General features: G+C 41.4%; 1 protein-coding gene across 2 annotated transcripts in view; it reads left to right on the top strand.

Annotated features, from left to right (window-relative positions):
- Nucleotides 1-12,333, top strand: part of PCED1B (PC-esterase domain containing 1B) — a 137,881-nt gene extending 125,548 nt beyond the window's left edge. The window contains exon 4 of one of the 2 annotated variants that reach the window (XR_004966302.1): nucleotides 11,525-12,333. The gene's annotated coding sequence lies outside the window, so the exon portion shown is untranslated. Of the gene's footprint in view, nucleotides 1-7,067; nucleotides 7,439-11,524 lie in introns of those variants that run through there. The other variant, XR_004966303.1, reaches the window with a different exon arrangement.
- The last annotated feature ends 2,700 nt before the right edge of the window (nucleotides 12,334-15,033 follow it).

Below are 15,033 nucleotides of genomic sequence, written 5' to 3'. Positions count from 1 at the left end.
TAATCCAAAAGTACTGTTGTAATTTATCATAGTATCCTTCACTTCCTTTGTATTGCGTACCCCACTCAGCAGTGGCTTCAGTAGATGCTGTTACTCTCGCCTAGAATGTAAGGTCTACAAGTCACTGTTGAATTCCCAGTGGCTGCTAGCACAATGCCTGACAAAGAAGATGTTCAAGTACATTTACTTCAGTTAAATGTTCAAATATATAATTAGTTCATAGTGTGTAATCAAGTAAGCGGGCAATATGTATTAAAATCAAGCTGTATTTGATTACTTTTCTTAAGAAAATGTCTATAGGACTCTCCCATATCTTTACCTAAGTCATCTGGGTAGCTAATGCCTGGACCTTCCCAGCCCCACTAAGGGTAAGAGGCTGATAACAGTTCAGCTTGCATTTCATTTCATACATGTTCTGGCCTTTATCTTCCACCTTAGAGCTTTCTTCTTTGTCCATTTTTGCTATTGTCACCTTGCTTTTTAAATCAAGAAACCTAGCAATGCAATCAAGCTATTGTCTGGTAAAAAGAGCCAAAGTTATTCAACATTTATGAGAGAAGTGATTGCTCTATTGTTAAGACTTAAAGTGCAGAGTTCATACGGCCTTTTCTCTCTTGACTTTTTCCTCAAAGCTTTTTCTACTTTTGTTTCAAGTTTCCTGAAAAAAGAAAAAAAATAGAGTAATATTAATGATTAAGTTGACATTATCCAAGCAGTATATGTGTCTCACAATATCCTATAAGGTAAACTATGTTATATACCAAAGGCTGAAACTTTAAAGCTGTAACTATATTTTCCCATAAGTACAAACAAAGCAAAGCTCAGCACTTGAAAATAAATGGAATCTCACTTCCGGCCATGAGAATAGGACCAAGCCCCTTTCCCTGGTCAGCCACTAAACTCTTGCCATCCAGGCCCTAGCATTGTGTGACTCTGAGGCAACATTTACGTTACATTCTGGAGTTGGTACACAGCACCGGCTTGGTCTCTGGCGGCTCTATGTTCATGAGTTCTGCAAAGGTGAGTTATTTTGAAAACTTAGATCATTAAGGTTCATGTCAGAGAAAGGATTTACTATTGTATGTTTGTATTTAGAAGCTCTAGAAATAATATTTTCATTCCCAGAACTTTAAGAAAGGCCTCTATCACTGCATGCTTAATTTGTAGATATATTTTTTTACAAGACTTGACCCATTAATCTTTAAAGATACATTTTGTAAAACATGTCCCTTGAGCATCATAATCTTTACTCATGCATTCTATGGGCAAGGATGCTTACCCCCAAAAAAGGATTCATTCTGCAATTGCCCCATGTGGGAATTCACAATGAGTTTTAATGGATGACAGACTCTGAGAAGTTCTGCGTAAAATAAATTTGATTAAATGTGTTTAACCTAGTATTTCCCAGATTTATTTAACCATAGACCTTTTTCATATGCACCATCTTTTAAAACCATGTTTTGGGAAATGCTGGACGGGGCAAAGTAGCTTTACAGTCATTTGTATGAAAAATAATATAATAATTTATAATAATAATACAAGAATAAACTTTATTTCATACTAGAGGCTCAGTGCACGACATTCATGCACTGAGAGGCGGTGGGGGGGGGAGGGTGGCTCCTCAGTCCAGCCTGCACCCTTTAGCAGTCTGGGAGCCCTTAGGAGGTGTCTCACTGACAGCTTAGGCTTGCTCCCCATAGACATCCTTAGCGCTGCCACAGAGGCGGGAAAGGCTCCCACCACCACCGCACAGCCGTCAGCCCAGCATGTGGCTGAGCAGCGCTCTGCCTGTGGGAGCGCACTGATCACCAGTGGGCAGCCCCTGCGTTGAGTGTCTTCCCCCGCTTGTCAGTGCGTGTCAGCAACCAGTTGTTCTGCTGTTCGATTGATTTGCATATTGCCCTTTTATTATATAGGACAGTCACAACTGTAAACCTACTTTTTCTCCATTCTGTATTGTTCTAGAGAATGCCAGATAAAATAGTTGGGGTAAGTGAAGAGAAAAGGTTTGTTAGTAACACTTTATATATAAAGCTTTTTTAAAATGGAGCATTTTATATATTTTTTTATTTTTTAAATATATTCTTATTGATTTCAGAGAGGAAGGGAGAGGGAGAGAGAGATAGAAACATCAATGATGAGAGAGAATCATTGATGGACTGCCTCTTGCATGTGATTGAGCCCACACACAACCTGGGCATGTGCCCTGACTTGGAATCGAACCGTGACCTGGTTCATAGGTTGAAACTCAACCACTGAGCCACGCCAGTTGGGCTAAAATGGATCATTATAATAGTCTGTGCCCAAATATGAGCTAATATTCAGTAGGTAAGCCTGGGACAAGCCTGAGATTGGCTAGTTAACCGAAATGGGATGAAATGGACCAGGAATGTTTGCCCTCTTCCTCTAAAGGGGGGAAGAACTGGGATGGCCCAGCTTGATAACAAGTATTGGGGTAGGTCCAGTCCAGCAGCAGAGCATGGTGAGGAGGGGAGGTATTTCACCCCAGCTGTTTGATGCCTGGCAAAGAATATCCCAAGATTCATCCCAGTGGAGCACGGTAATGGGAAGTAGAGAGCAAACAGCATTCTGAAACGGAGGAGAATAGTCATCAACACAGCACCATCTGTCAACACTTCACAAGGTTGTTAGGAGCAGGAACAAACCTCTATGAAAATGTCTGTCTTCAGGGAGTAAGAGCACTAGCTAGCAGGAACTGCTGTGGCAGAGCCAGACCCTTCACTGAAGAGGAAACACAGCCAGGCCTTGTAGTCTGACAGCCAGTCTGGGCTCTGGACTGGCCCCTCCATCATGCTCAGTGCTGCCTCTCAGACTTAGCTGGTACCTGGCGTACTGAGCTTGCCCTCTAAACCTCACTTCTACATAGCATGGACTAATTTTCAATGTTATATTTCATCTCAGTAATTAAATCACACTGCCAGATTGATTTTTCCCCCTTACCATCCACTCTTCTCTAACTTCACCATGTTTATCTAGAGTACATCAGAATATCCTGGTGGGCTTGTTAAAACACCATTGTTGCTTTCTCCCCCCAGGGTTTCTGATTCAGTAGCTCCAGAGTGGGGCCCAAGAAGTTGCATTTCCAGTAAATGTCACACTTTGAAAACCACCAAAGAAATGAAAATGTAGAAAGAATCATGTAATTCTACTCATGGAGCCATAACCTAATTTTTACCCATTTTATTTTGCCATATTTTCTTTATCTTTTTTCTAAAGTAAAGCAAATCCATAGTATTTCCTCCCTAAATATTTCATATGTGGGAAATAAGGACATTTTCCTACATAAGCAAAAGATAAGTATCACAGCTAACAAAACTAACAGCTTGCTGATATCATCTGACAATGACACTCTTATGGACTGAATATTTGTGTCCCATTCCCCCTCTCCCCAAATATGTATGTTGAAATCCTGTCCCATAATGTGATGGCATTAGGAGGTGGGCTTTTGAGAAATAATTAGGGTCAGATGAGGTCATCAGGGTGATCAGAATATGTCACAGGCAAAGCATTGTGCTATAACAGGAAATATGCAAGCTGGTTTCCCAATATTCTTTGCTAAGATTGATCACCAAGTAAAGGGTGACAGTTGCAAGCCTGCATTTTGAAGTTATGTTTTCCCAATTGCAACCTGTAAGTGCCCTGTGGGTAAAGCATTGGTACCATCAGGGTGGGGCCCTCACGAATGGGATGGGAGCCCTTATAAGAGTCACAAGAGAGCCTGCTTCTCTGCTCTCCCCCACGGGAAGGGTGCAATAAGTTAGGAAAAGAGAGTCCTCAGAATTCAACCATGCTAACACCCTGCTCTTAATATCCACCCTCCAGAACTGTGAGAAATAAATTTCTATTGTTTATAAGCTACTCTGTTTATGGGATTTTTTGTTATAGCAGCCGAAACTAAGATACTCAGTCCCAAAATCTTTTCTGCAGCTATTCAAATTGGGATCCACTAAAGAATCACACATTGCATTGGTTATTATGTCTGAATCTTTTTTAATTTAGAAGAGAACCCAAAAGACACCCCTCTTTTTTTCATGACATTGACTCATTGTAAAGATTTGTCCTGTGTAATGTTTCATTTTCTGAGTTTGTCTAATGGTTTCATCATGATGCCATTTAACTTGTACTTTATCCCCTGTGTTTCCTATAAAGTGAATGTTAAATCCAAAGGTTTGATTAGGCACAAGTTAAACATTTTTGGTAGAATATGTCACAGGTAAGGCATTGCACCATAACAAGAAGTATGCCAGCTGGTTTCCCAATATTCTTTGCTAAGATTGATCACCAAGTAAAGGGTGACAGTTGCAAGCCTGCATTTCAAAGTTATGTTTTCCCACTTGCAACCTGTGAGTGCCCTGTGGGTAATGCATTGGTACTATGTCAATATTCCAGTTCCTCATTGTGGGAGCACTCATTCCTCGAACCCACACCTACTTCTGAATCCTGCTCACAGCACCAAGTGTCAGAGCAAGTTCCTCCTCGAACCCTGCTCACTGTACTAACTGTTGGGAACTCAGTTCCTCCTTTATTCTCTACTCGCTGTGTCATTGTTGGAGTGCTTACTCCTCCAACCCCAGGCCCTTCATCCTGTTCGACTACACCAATTATAGGGTCTGAGGCCCTCTGCCAGGGGCTGGGCCTTGTAGAACACTGGGTGGTAGATGGAGAAGCCATGAGAAGTTGTGGGTATGTGAGGGAGTCTTTATTATAGGAGCTAGCGGCCATGTAGCCATTGCTAACAAGGAGCCACTAGACAAAACAGTTCTTCAAAGCAAAGTCCCAAACAGCAGGTAACCACACACTGGCTAGGTAACAATACGTCTTTCCTACAAAGCAGTAGCAGCCTCTGTACCCACAGCAGCAGCCTGCTGGTTAGTAGTACATCTTCCCCATAATACAGCCTCATACCAAGCAGTCCAGCCTTGCACAGGAGCAGCCTCATCAAGTACCTGCACGCTGCCAGCTGGTCAATAACAACTTTATACTACTTAGACAAAAAAGTCTTCTGTCCAAATAGTGACATCAATCATTTGGGTTATAGAAGGGCATCCTTCCACTTGTATATAGTATCTTAGCCTTGAACACCCTGATTAAGATTCCCACTCTCAGAGCGGCCTTGAGCATCCAGCGTACTCTAGACAGGGCCCCACACGCATCAATCTTTCACCTAATGGCTTTAGCAACATTGATGATTCTTTCTTGGAATGGTGAAAATTGGTGATTTTTCTGATTTTACCATTCCCTGTAAATTTCTTAGCCGACATTTTTTGTAAAGAAGAAACTTTTTTCCCCCATCAATGGAAGCTCTTTGGTTACTCAGATATATTTCCTACAGAAAATCCTGAGCACCATGAGATATGACAGTGGGTACAACTGGCATCTACTCTCAGGCACCTTGCCTCAATCTTCTGGGGCTCTACTAGTAAGGAACCAGGCAGAGTATGTGGCCCCACCCAGGATGCTCACTATCAGAACTGCTGGGGGTGGGCCAATTCCTTATGTAAATAGAATGTGAAAACAAGTGTTGTAGGGAATATTGCTTAAGTTCAATGCCCTTTTCTCCTTGCAAAATTTTTTATTGTTAATTTAACCTGTTCATCATATCAGAATAGCCTGGAATTTTTGGCTGGAAGAAAATTTAGAAACCATTGAGTTTAGTAATTCCTAAATAGTGGAATGTTGTAGTAATCTGGGAAATTTGCCTTTTTTTTTTTTTTTTTTAATACAAGCACACAGGTCCTATTCCAATACAAATCAGGAATTCTGGGGCAAAAACCTACGCATACATGTATTTAAAAGCTCTGTAAATAGTTCTTTCCTTTTTATTATTAAAACAGATGTGATAAAAATCTCTCTCTGTGTTTCTGATGTGCAGCCAGGATTAAGAATCACTAATCAGGCCCAAGTTCCCCACTTTGCAGATGAGAAAATGGAGGACTCAGCAATTAAACTTACCTAAGATGGTAGAGCTCTCTTTCAAAGAGTCGTGTGTAAGATGGACTAGCTATGCACTAATGCCATGCTTTTCAGAATAAAGGTAATGACCCATTAGTGAATTGGAAAACAATTGAGTTCTTCATGACCAGAATTTTTAAAAAGTGAAATAAGCCGAAACCGGTTTGGCTCAGTGGATAGAGCGTCAGCCTGCGGACTAAGAGGTCCCAGGTTTGATTCCGGTCAAGGGCATGTACCTGGGTTGCGGGCATATCCCCAGTGGGGGATGTGCAGATGGCAGCTGATCGATGATTCTCTCTCATCGATGTTTCTGACTCTCTGTCTCTCTCCCTTCCTCTCTGTAAAAAAAATCAATAAAATATATTTTAAAAAAAAGTGAAATAAAATAGAATAAGAGATATCAGAGTACACATCAAGTAGTAATGATAATATTTCATGGTGTGTGTGTGTGTGTGTGTGTGTTCTGCAACCAGATGTTAAACATGATTTTTATTATGGGTTGTTGTCAAAAAATATTGGAAAATTGTCTTCTAAGAGTTTCCTTATGATTATAATATCCAAGGTTAGAAGCCACTCTGTGCCCAGAAGAAGTGTAGCTGCTCCCACTGCTTGGTAAATAGCCCACAGAGAGGATTGGGATGGCATTGAGGTAAAAATCAACAACATGGGCTTAGGGATGTGAACCCTCAAGGTAAATTGAGTCCATTACCCTTACCGGGGATGAGAGCTTGTTCAAGAACCTAAACTCTTTATGGCTCATCTACCTAAGCTTTAAAATGAAAACAATTAGGCCTACCTCACAGGATTCCTAGTTTAAATGGCAGAATATCTTTAAAACACTTAGCGTAATACCTGGCCTATAGTAAATACCCTCCTCCTCCACAATACAACCAGTTAAAAACGCATCTGTGATGGTATATCATTTCCTGCCTCAGAGAAAAAGAACTAAAAATGTACCAGGATTAGAATCCTCTTTGGAGGAATGTGTATTCCTGATCGTAATGTTTATTTTAGAAAGACAAAAGCTAAAACACAGCTAAAATAATTGCTGTGGCAGGCAAAATATTAACAACAACAATTTTCTATTTTCACAGAACTGGAAATTATGGTGCCACAAAGATACCAGCTTATCTTGGAGACGAAACATTCCTTTTCTTTTTCTTTTCTTTTTTTAAAGAATGGCCTTGTCTTGGATATATACAGGCCAAGTGTGCCATCAGCCTTGATGCCGTGGTTTGTTTAATTTCATTCTTAGGTTCTTTCTAGAAAGAAAGATATTGATCAATGTCTGCATAAAAAAAGTTTTGCATTTTTTCTTGGTGGTTGGATCCCAAATAAAAAGTGGGCTGTTGGCCAAGACCTCCCTACCATGGGCCTCACTTCCTCTCTTAGTTCAGACCTTTGTACGAACACAGAGGTTATCTCAGCTCTCCATTTCTAATACCCCCTCAATCAAGGAATAAACTCCTCCATACTCATCCGCTCTTCATCTCCATTTCGTGAATGGGCAAGTGCTCCGGCTGTTCCTAAATAAAATAGGAGTGCCTGGGATCCTTAACATTTTTGTGGCAGCTGGTGAACACCCTTAGTTTTCCTTTTTCTCGTAGTCCTGTGAGGGCATATGGAAGTTCTATGATGTCATTTGCATATACTGTACATGCATACACACCTATAAAGGGCCATGATTATATGTTAAGTTTATAAAGCATAAATATATTGGCTAGGCATTGTAGAAGTTTTAGAGATTAATCAAACACCGGCCTTGTCATCAAGGAGCTTAAAATCCAGCAGGGAAGATGTGGCATGTGCACAAATAACTCTATTCCAGGAGAAAATGCAGCAAGCGCCAGGAGAGAGAGACAGTGACAGAACTGTAGGTGGTCAAAGCAGGGAGAGATTGCATGCACCTGACAGATGCAGGAGCAGCTGTGGCAGAGGAGGCATCGGAAAGATGGACAGGATTTGCCTCTGAGGTAGCATGACGTCCTAATGAGGGGGAGCATACACGGAGATCCAGAAGTAGGAGGAGGAGCATGCCCAGGCACCTTAGGAGGTCACTTTGGCCAGAACACAGAGCCCATAGGGACTTAGAGGTCAATAATTTGTAGAAAGAGATAATGTGGAAGTTTTCTTGATTACTGTAACAAATTGCCACAAAGTGGTGGTTTAAGATAACACAACTGCATTATCTTGCAATTCTGGAGACAAGAAATTTGCAATTGTCCTCACTGGTCAAAATCAAGGTGTCAGCAGGGTTGCGTTCTTTTCTGGAGGCTCTAAAGGAGAATCCATTTTCTTGTCTTTTTCAGTCAAAAACTGCTCACATTCCTACATTCCTTGGCTCCTGGGTCCATCCATCTTCAAAGCCAGCAATGGTCTGTTGAATCTTTATCACATCATATCTCATCACTCTGACACTGACTCTTCTGTCTCCCACTTCCACATTTAAGGACCCTTCTGATTATATTAGACTAGAGGACTGGTGAATGAAAATTCATGCACTGGAGTGGGTGTCCCTCAGCCTGGCCTGCCCCCCTCACAGTCCAGGAGCTCTCAGAGGTGGGAGGTGATCCAGCGATCAGGGGAGGGCGACGCCCCATCACACCTCTGCTGCTGCCACAGTGCAAGCCTCGCCCAGCCCTGGTTACCTGAGCCTCAGGCAGCCCTGGGCAGCTGGGAAGCCACCATCCAAGGCTTGCCTGCACCTCAAGCTGGCCCTGGGGGGCTGGGGGGCTGAGGGGACTGGGCACTGCCATCTTGTGGCTATGGGCACTGCCATCTTTGAGGGTGGGACAGTCAATTAGCATATTCCCTCCTTATTGGCTGTGGGCACCACCATCTTTGTGATGGTTAATTAGCATATTCCCTCTTTAATAGATAGGGAGTCAGATGATTAGCAACCTTAATTCTCCTTTGTCATGAAACCTAACATATTTACAGGTTCTAGGGAACAGACATTTTTGAGGGGGCATTCTACCTACCATAGGTCAGAGCTAAAGATTAAAGGGCCATGATTGTCAGAATTGTCATCCCCATACTTCATGCCAGGAGAGAAAACACAATGTGTTTTCAGGTAAGATATTTTATTGCTTTTAGCTGGAATTTAGTATAGTAATCCAGGTTGGTTTATACCAGGTTGGATGTCTCATATTGGATGTTCTGGTTAGCAGTTATAGCTGACATTGATTTATTAAAAAATTGGGAAATAAATTAAATATTGATAAATGCAGTTTGATGTATTCAGTTTTTCAAAACACCGGCCCCATAGGGACAGGAAATCATCAAAGGGGATCTCAGTATTGAAAATATTTGGAATAACTGCCTTAAAAAATATGGCTTCTGTTGTTCCTACCAGTGTATGTGGCATTTTTCTCTATTATTGGCATGTCTCTAGCCTAGGAGGATAAAAAGCTTGGAAATTTTTTTTAAAACTGATTAAGCAAATGCATTTTATCTTCCGACTTGCTTATGGTTTGATCAATAATTCATCCCTTAGCATCTGTCTCTTAAAGACTGTCTTGTCTGTTGTCTGTACGGATGGTGAATTAGGGTATTGGAAAACAAAATACCTTCCTTTTAAAGTACACAACGTCTCAAATGAAATGCCCCAAATCTATGCTGTGTAGATAACCAAAACAAATGGCTGGAAGCTGTGCAACAGGCAGAGAAAGGAAAAATCTGATAAGGCAGGAAGTGCAAATAAGATAACAGAAAACCCATCTGGACTTGAGCATGGAGCTGTTCAAATGGTATTTATATGCTTAGTTCATTTGAAGTTTCTTCTAAAATATCATTTAAGTTAAGATGTCCTAGTAACTACTGGAGTGTAAGTTTACGTAGCTGTTCATGGCACTGAGTAATGTGGAATATATTTTCCTCAAATTTCTGGTACTTACCTTTTATTGGAATAAAGAAATGGTGAAAAGGAAGAACATTTATGTGAGAGAGACACATTGATTGGTTGCTTCTCACACATGCCCTGACTGGGGGCCGGGATCAGACCTGAAACCCAAGTACTGCCCTGGACCAGGAATCAAACCAATGACCCTCTGATGTGCAGGCCAACGCTTTAACCACTGACCAATGCCTGCCAGGGCCTCTGCCACTCTTTTTAAAATGGTAAATTCAGGCCCTAGCTGGTTTGGCTCAGTGGATAGAGCATCAGCCTGCAAATTGAAGGGTCCCGGGTTTGATTCCTGTCAAGGTCACATGCCCGGGTTGCAGGCTAGATTCCCCAGTGGGGGGCATGCAGGAGGCAGCCAATCAATGATTCTCTGTCATCACTGATGTTTCTATCTCTCTTTCTTTTCCTGTCTGAAATCAATAAAAATATAATTTAAAAAATAGTAAATTGAGGAAGAATCAAGCATTTATCTTGCCTTTGTGTGTATAAACTGTACCTCAGGATAACTCAGAGATGAGAGGAAATCTTTAAAGAAAGTCCCTAACATTTATAGATATATTTTGAAATATAGATAGGTGAAATGGAAAATATATATAGCAATAGTTACTATTTTAAATAGCTATTTAAGATGCACATTTAAAGTCAAACTGACTTGACTCCTGGCTCTATCTAGCACTACTTATTAGCTTCCTCAACTATTTAATTGAAATCATAACTTTCAACATCATCAAAATACCTTGTATATGGCAGGTTTTTTGTTAGTTTAGTTTTTGTTTTTTTTGTTTTTTTTTAATTAATGCCAGTGAAGCAGATTATGTGAGATTAGAGAGCAACCCAAAATCTTTTTCTAGAGCCTCCTGACCAAGACAGTGGTACTCGGAAATAATTGACAAATTCATACACACTTCAGGAACATTACTGACTTCATCTTTTGCTGACTTCTCTATCATATTCTACAAATGGTTATTCTAAGTCTCATCTACTTTTTTTTAAGCTCTCACATCTTCTCTCAAGATATAGAAGAGACAGTGAAGTCAATCCAAAATTTTCATTTTCTCTTCTGGACCCTTCAAAAAGTCTCTGTAACATTTTACTTATTTTTTCATTCATTTACTCATTCATTCATTCAAAAATGTTTCTTGAACATCTATTTTGTGCCAGGACAAGGTGCTAAGGATACAACAGTGAAAAGACAGAGAAAGCTTCCTTCCTTTGGGCACTTATAGAGCAATTGAACATTTCTTGGTATGCTTGCCATCCTTTTCTCCTTTTCTCCTCTCTTCCTTTCAAAGACTAATGGCCTCCATACTTTATGTAACTTGAAAGATTCAATCTATCCAAGTAAAAATAAGAACCACAGACTTAAGAGTTAAAGTTGGTCTGGGCATAAATCATTGTTGTACCACTTAATAGCTATATAACTTTGAGCAAGTTAAGGACCCTGTATGAGCCTATGTTCTGATATAAAAAATAAGGATGATAACACCTAGTTCATAATGTTGTGAGAAGAGTCTAAAGAGAGAGAAATATAGTACAGAGCTTAGTAAAACACTGGCATTTGGTAGACACTTGATAATAGTAGTTGTCATTATCATCACACCATCAATTTCGCCCACTTTCACATGTATTTTAATTTTTCTTTCTCAGTTGTTTCTTCTCTATCTACAATAAGGATGCAGCCACACCACACAATGCTGCCCAGAAGATCATGGAGACCACAAAGGAACTTTTTCTTCCCAGCTCCCAGGTAACCCCCAGTTACATTGGAAGAAAGGTGTTCCCTTCCTGAACCATCATCAGAACCACACCTATTCTCATCTCTGTTTCTCCCATGGATGTTTACCTGTGTCTCTCATTCTAAGAATGAGATGCTGATGACAAATGCATACATGCAGGACCTCTGGAGTCCCTGGGACCTCAGAGAAAGAAAGCTTACTGCAACAAGCGCTCACTGTACCCAGTTATCACAGTTGGCCCTCCGGTTTCATTGGGAAAAATAATCAGCACATAAAACATAGGGCTCTTAACTTTCAACAAGGTATTTTCAACTGTCCTTTTATCTTCCATTCATGCTTTGCCAGGGGATTCAGAAAACTGTTCTTATTAACCTCACTTAGGGGTAAGAAACTGGAGTCCCAGGTTGGATAAACAACTTGCCCAATGACAGGCAGGATGAGAGTAGCAGAAAGAGCTGCTCCACTTTTTCTGGAGTCCGTGCTCCAGAAGAGAATTCCCTCTTCTCCAGTCATAGTACATAACAGGAAGTTTGTTGCCCGTAGATAAGAGTCTAAAAAGAGAAATAAGGTAAAATAAGAGGACAAAAATTTAAAAAGAATGAAAAAAAAAAAGGATTTGAGAAATAAGAGGGGAAAGGCTAAAATAGCATTTTTAAAAAACAAATGGTCTTGTTGCTATACCAGTGTTGGCTGTCTTCTCTACAAGAGCACTATAATCTATCTGGAATAATAAATGAATCATTCGTTCATCATTGATTGCTTACCTACTGCGTGTTCCCTACACTAGTGCTAGGCAAAAGGACATTAAAAGGAAGTGAGAGTCCACACTCCAAATCATTCTCTATGGCTAGAATTTTGTTATAAATGTAAGGAGCTTCACGTTAGCCTGCAGTGATTCTCTGTAGAATTATCACACAAAAACACTCATTTTATCTCGGATTCCATCACTCTGGGGCCAAAGTACATGCTCTGCAGCAGAGTCCTGATCTGTTTCTCAGTTTAGTTACCTCTTGTCCTGGAATCCTGGCCTCATCATGGAATTCAAACAAAACTATGAAGAAACATGCTCCTTTGTAAGATATTCTTATCTGACTTCATTCCAAGAGCTCAAATTTTCCCCACTACATTCATGTGAATTGATCAAAGGAATGCAGAATGGAAAAACAGCCCGGGGGGTATCTAGAAGCAGGACTCTTCACCTTGGGCTCACTTTTTTTTTTTGAAATATACATTGATACAAGGCCATGTCAGAGATCAGATGCATCTGGAGAGTGAAGTTTGGGAATAATCCTCCCTGGTACATATATATTTGAATCTTTGATTTACATGGAAGCTAAGAAGCCTCCTAGAAAAAATATTTGAATCATGCACACCCAAGGGGATGAGGGGTGTGTGTGTATGTGTGTGTGTGTGTGTGTGTGTGTGTGTGTGTGTGTGTGTGTGTGAACAATGACAGCGGTTCCTAAGCAACCAGATTACAGGGAAAATGAATGCCAGGGACCACTAAGGAAGAATACACCATGAGGGAGGAAGGCTCTGGCCCTGGGAGCTCAGGATGATGGTGGTTCTAGAAATGAGGAGCCTTATACTAGAAGTCAGCTTTACTGACACCCAAGTACAGCAGGACTCTACTTCTAACAGCAACAGATGGTGGGATTCCAACTTATGGTCAGACATTAATTTTGACCACATCAACCTAGCATTAGGAAACACATTCCAGCTCAGTGGCACCACTGTAGGCTGTCAGGCGAGAGGAGCTGGGAAGTGAGCCATAAGCAGGGCTGATCCATGGTCATGTGAACTTAACTGGAGAATTCCAGAAATTGCTGAGTGGAACATTGTTTAATCAGCTAAGCCAGATGCCCCTGCCTTTGGCCTTTCTCTGCTATTGTAGCATCTAAAACGCACGCACGCACACAACAACAACTCCATAAATCCATTTCCAAACGAATTGATGAATAATGTTAAGGTCTCTGAAGAAGCCTCAATAGACAGACAGCACTCCTCTTTCCCACCTGGATTCTGAACAAGTTGAGGAAATAAAACAAGTGTAGAGTAAATAGAAGTTGTCTTTGTTGCTGCTAGAGGCCAGTCTGGAAGACTGGGTTTAGGTCTAGTGGTTAAGTGGGCTGAAATTAGGTGGACCTGCACTTAGGCAGGCACTTGCTAGGCCAGGGTAGGCATGAACAGGCAAGACTTACAATACAGAGAGACATTGTGCTCTCATAGAAGGCCCACTCTGAAAAGAGAGAAGCGGAGCTGATCCAACAGGCCCAGCGATTTTTCCAAACTTACGGTCAAATTACTCACTCCAGAGCCCCAGGGATGGGATGAGTAGAGGGGTAAAAAGAGACAAAGCCTGCATTTAGGGAAATCCTCATTATAGAAGTCGGAGAGAAGAAAAGGTGCCTGTCCTCTGTTACAATCAGGGTTCTTCCAGAAAAGCAAAATCCACATCAGGGTTATTGAATAAAGGGTATTAAACACAGGGAATGAGTTACAAAGGTGTTAGAGGAGCTGCAAGAATAACCTGGGTAGATGAGTCACCCAAAGATTAGCCACTGGGAAGCCATTGCCATCCTTAGGACTCAGGACAAATGAAGAAGATGGAGTCCAGGGGTGGGCAAACTTTTTGACTCGAGGGCCACAATGGGTTCTTAAACTGGACCAGAGGCCGGAACAAAAGCATGGATGGAGTGTTTGTGTGAACTAATATAAATTCAAAGTAAACATCATTACATAAAAGGGTACGGTCTTTTTTTTTTTTTTAGTTTTATTCATTTCAAACGGGCCGAATCCGGCCCGTGGCCATAGTTTGCCCACGGCTGGTACTGTAACCTGAGTCCAAGAGCTGGGAACACTTGGCTGACATTGGCATTATAAGGGGCCTTTTTGGGGCAAGAGCTAGGGCCACACAGGAGTTGCAGCTCTGCCAGATATGCCTCCCAAAGCAGAGGGAAGGGACAAATTACCGTGGCTTCTTTCTCCCAAACTCCAATCTCCACCAATGCTTCTCACTAGCAAATCTTATCTGGAGCTAGTGGTCAAGAGAGCCTGGGAACCACAGCTCACAACTGTCAGACAGCACAGGCAGGGAGTGGGTCTGCGAGCAAACAGCTAAAGAGCCAGTACAACCTTCCACAAGGAAAAGTTTTATCAATGTTTTTGTAGATAGGTTAAAGAGGAATTCATATCACAAATCCCACACCAAAACCTTTCTGTTAGGGTCACTGAAGGAGGAATGCACAAGGCTAAAGTGGTAAGGGATTATGAATTTATTAGGTCATCTGGAAACCAGATGGGCTGAGCCCCAAAGTGGCGCTAGCAGCCAGGGACCAGGGAGTCAGAGGTTTCGAAGGACTCTAGGTGGGCTTTATTGGCGGGGAATTTTCTGGGCAGTCCAGTTCCTGGGCAAGTCCA

Source organism: Myotis myotis, unplaced genomic scaffold (assembly GCF_014108235.1).
Source record: "Myotis myotis isolate mMyoMyo1 unplaced genomic scaffold, mMyoMyo1.p scaffold_m19_p_3, whole genome shotgun sequence".
Taxonomy (NCBI): domain Eukaryota; kingdom Metazoa; phylum Chordata; class Mammalia; order Chiroptera; family Vespertilionidae; genus Myotis; species Myotis myotis.
Note: the sequence above shows the minus strand (reverse complement) of the source record. Positions and strands in the feature narration are given on the sequence as shown.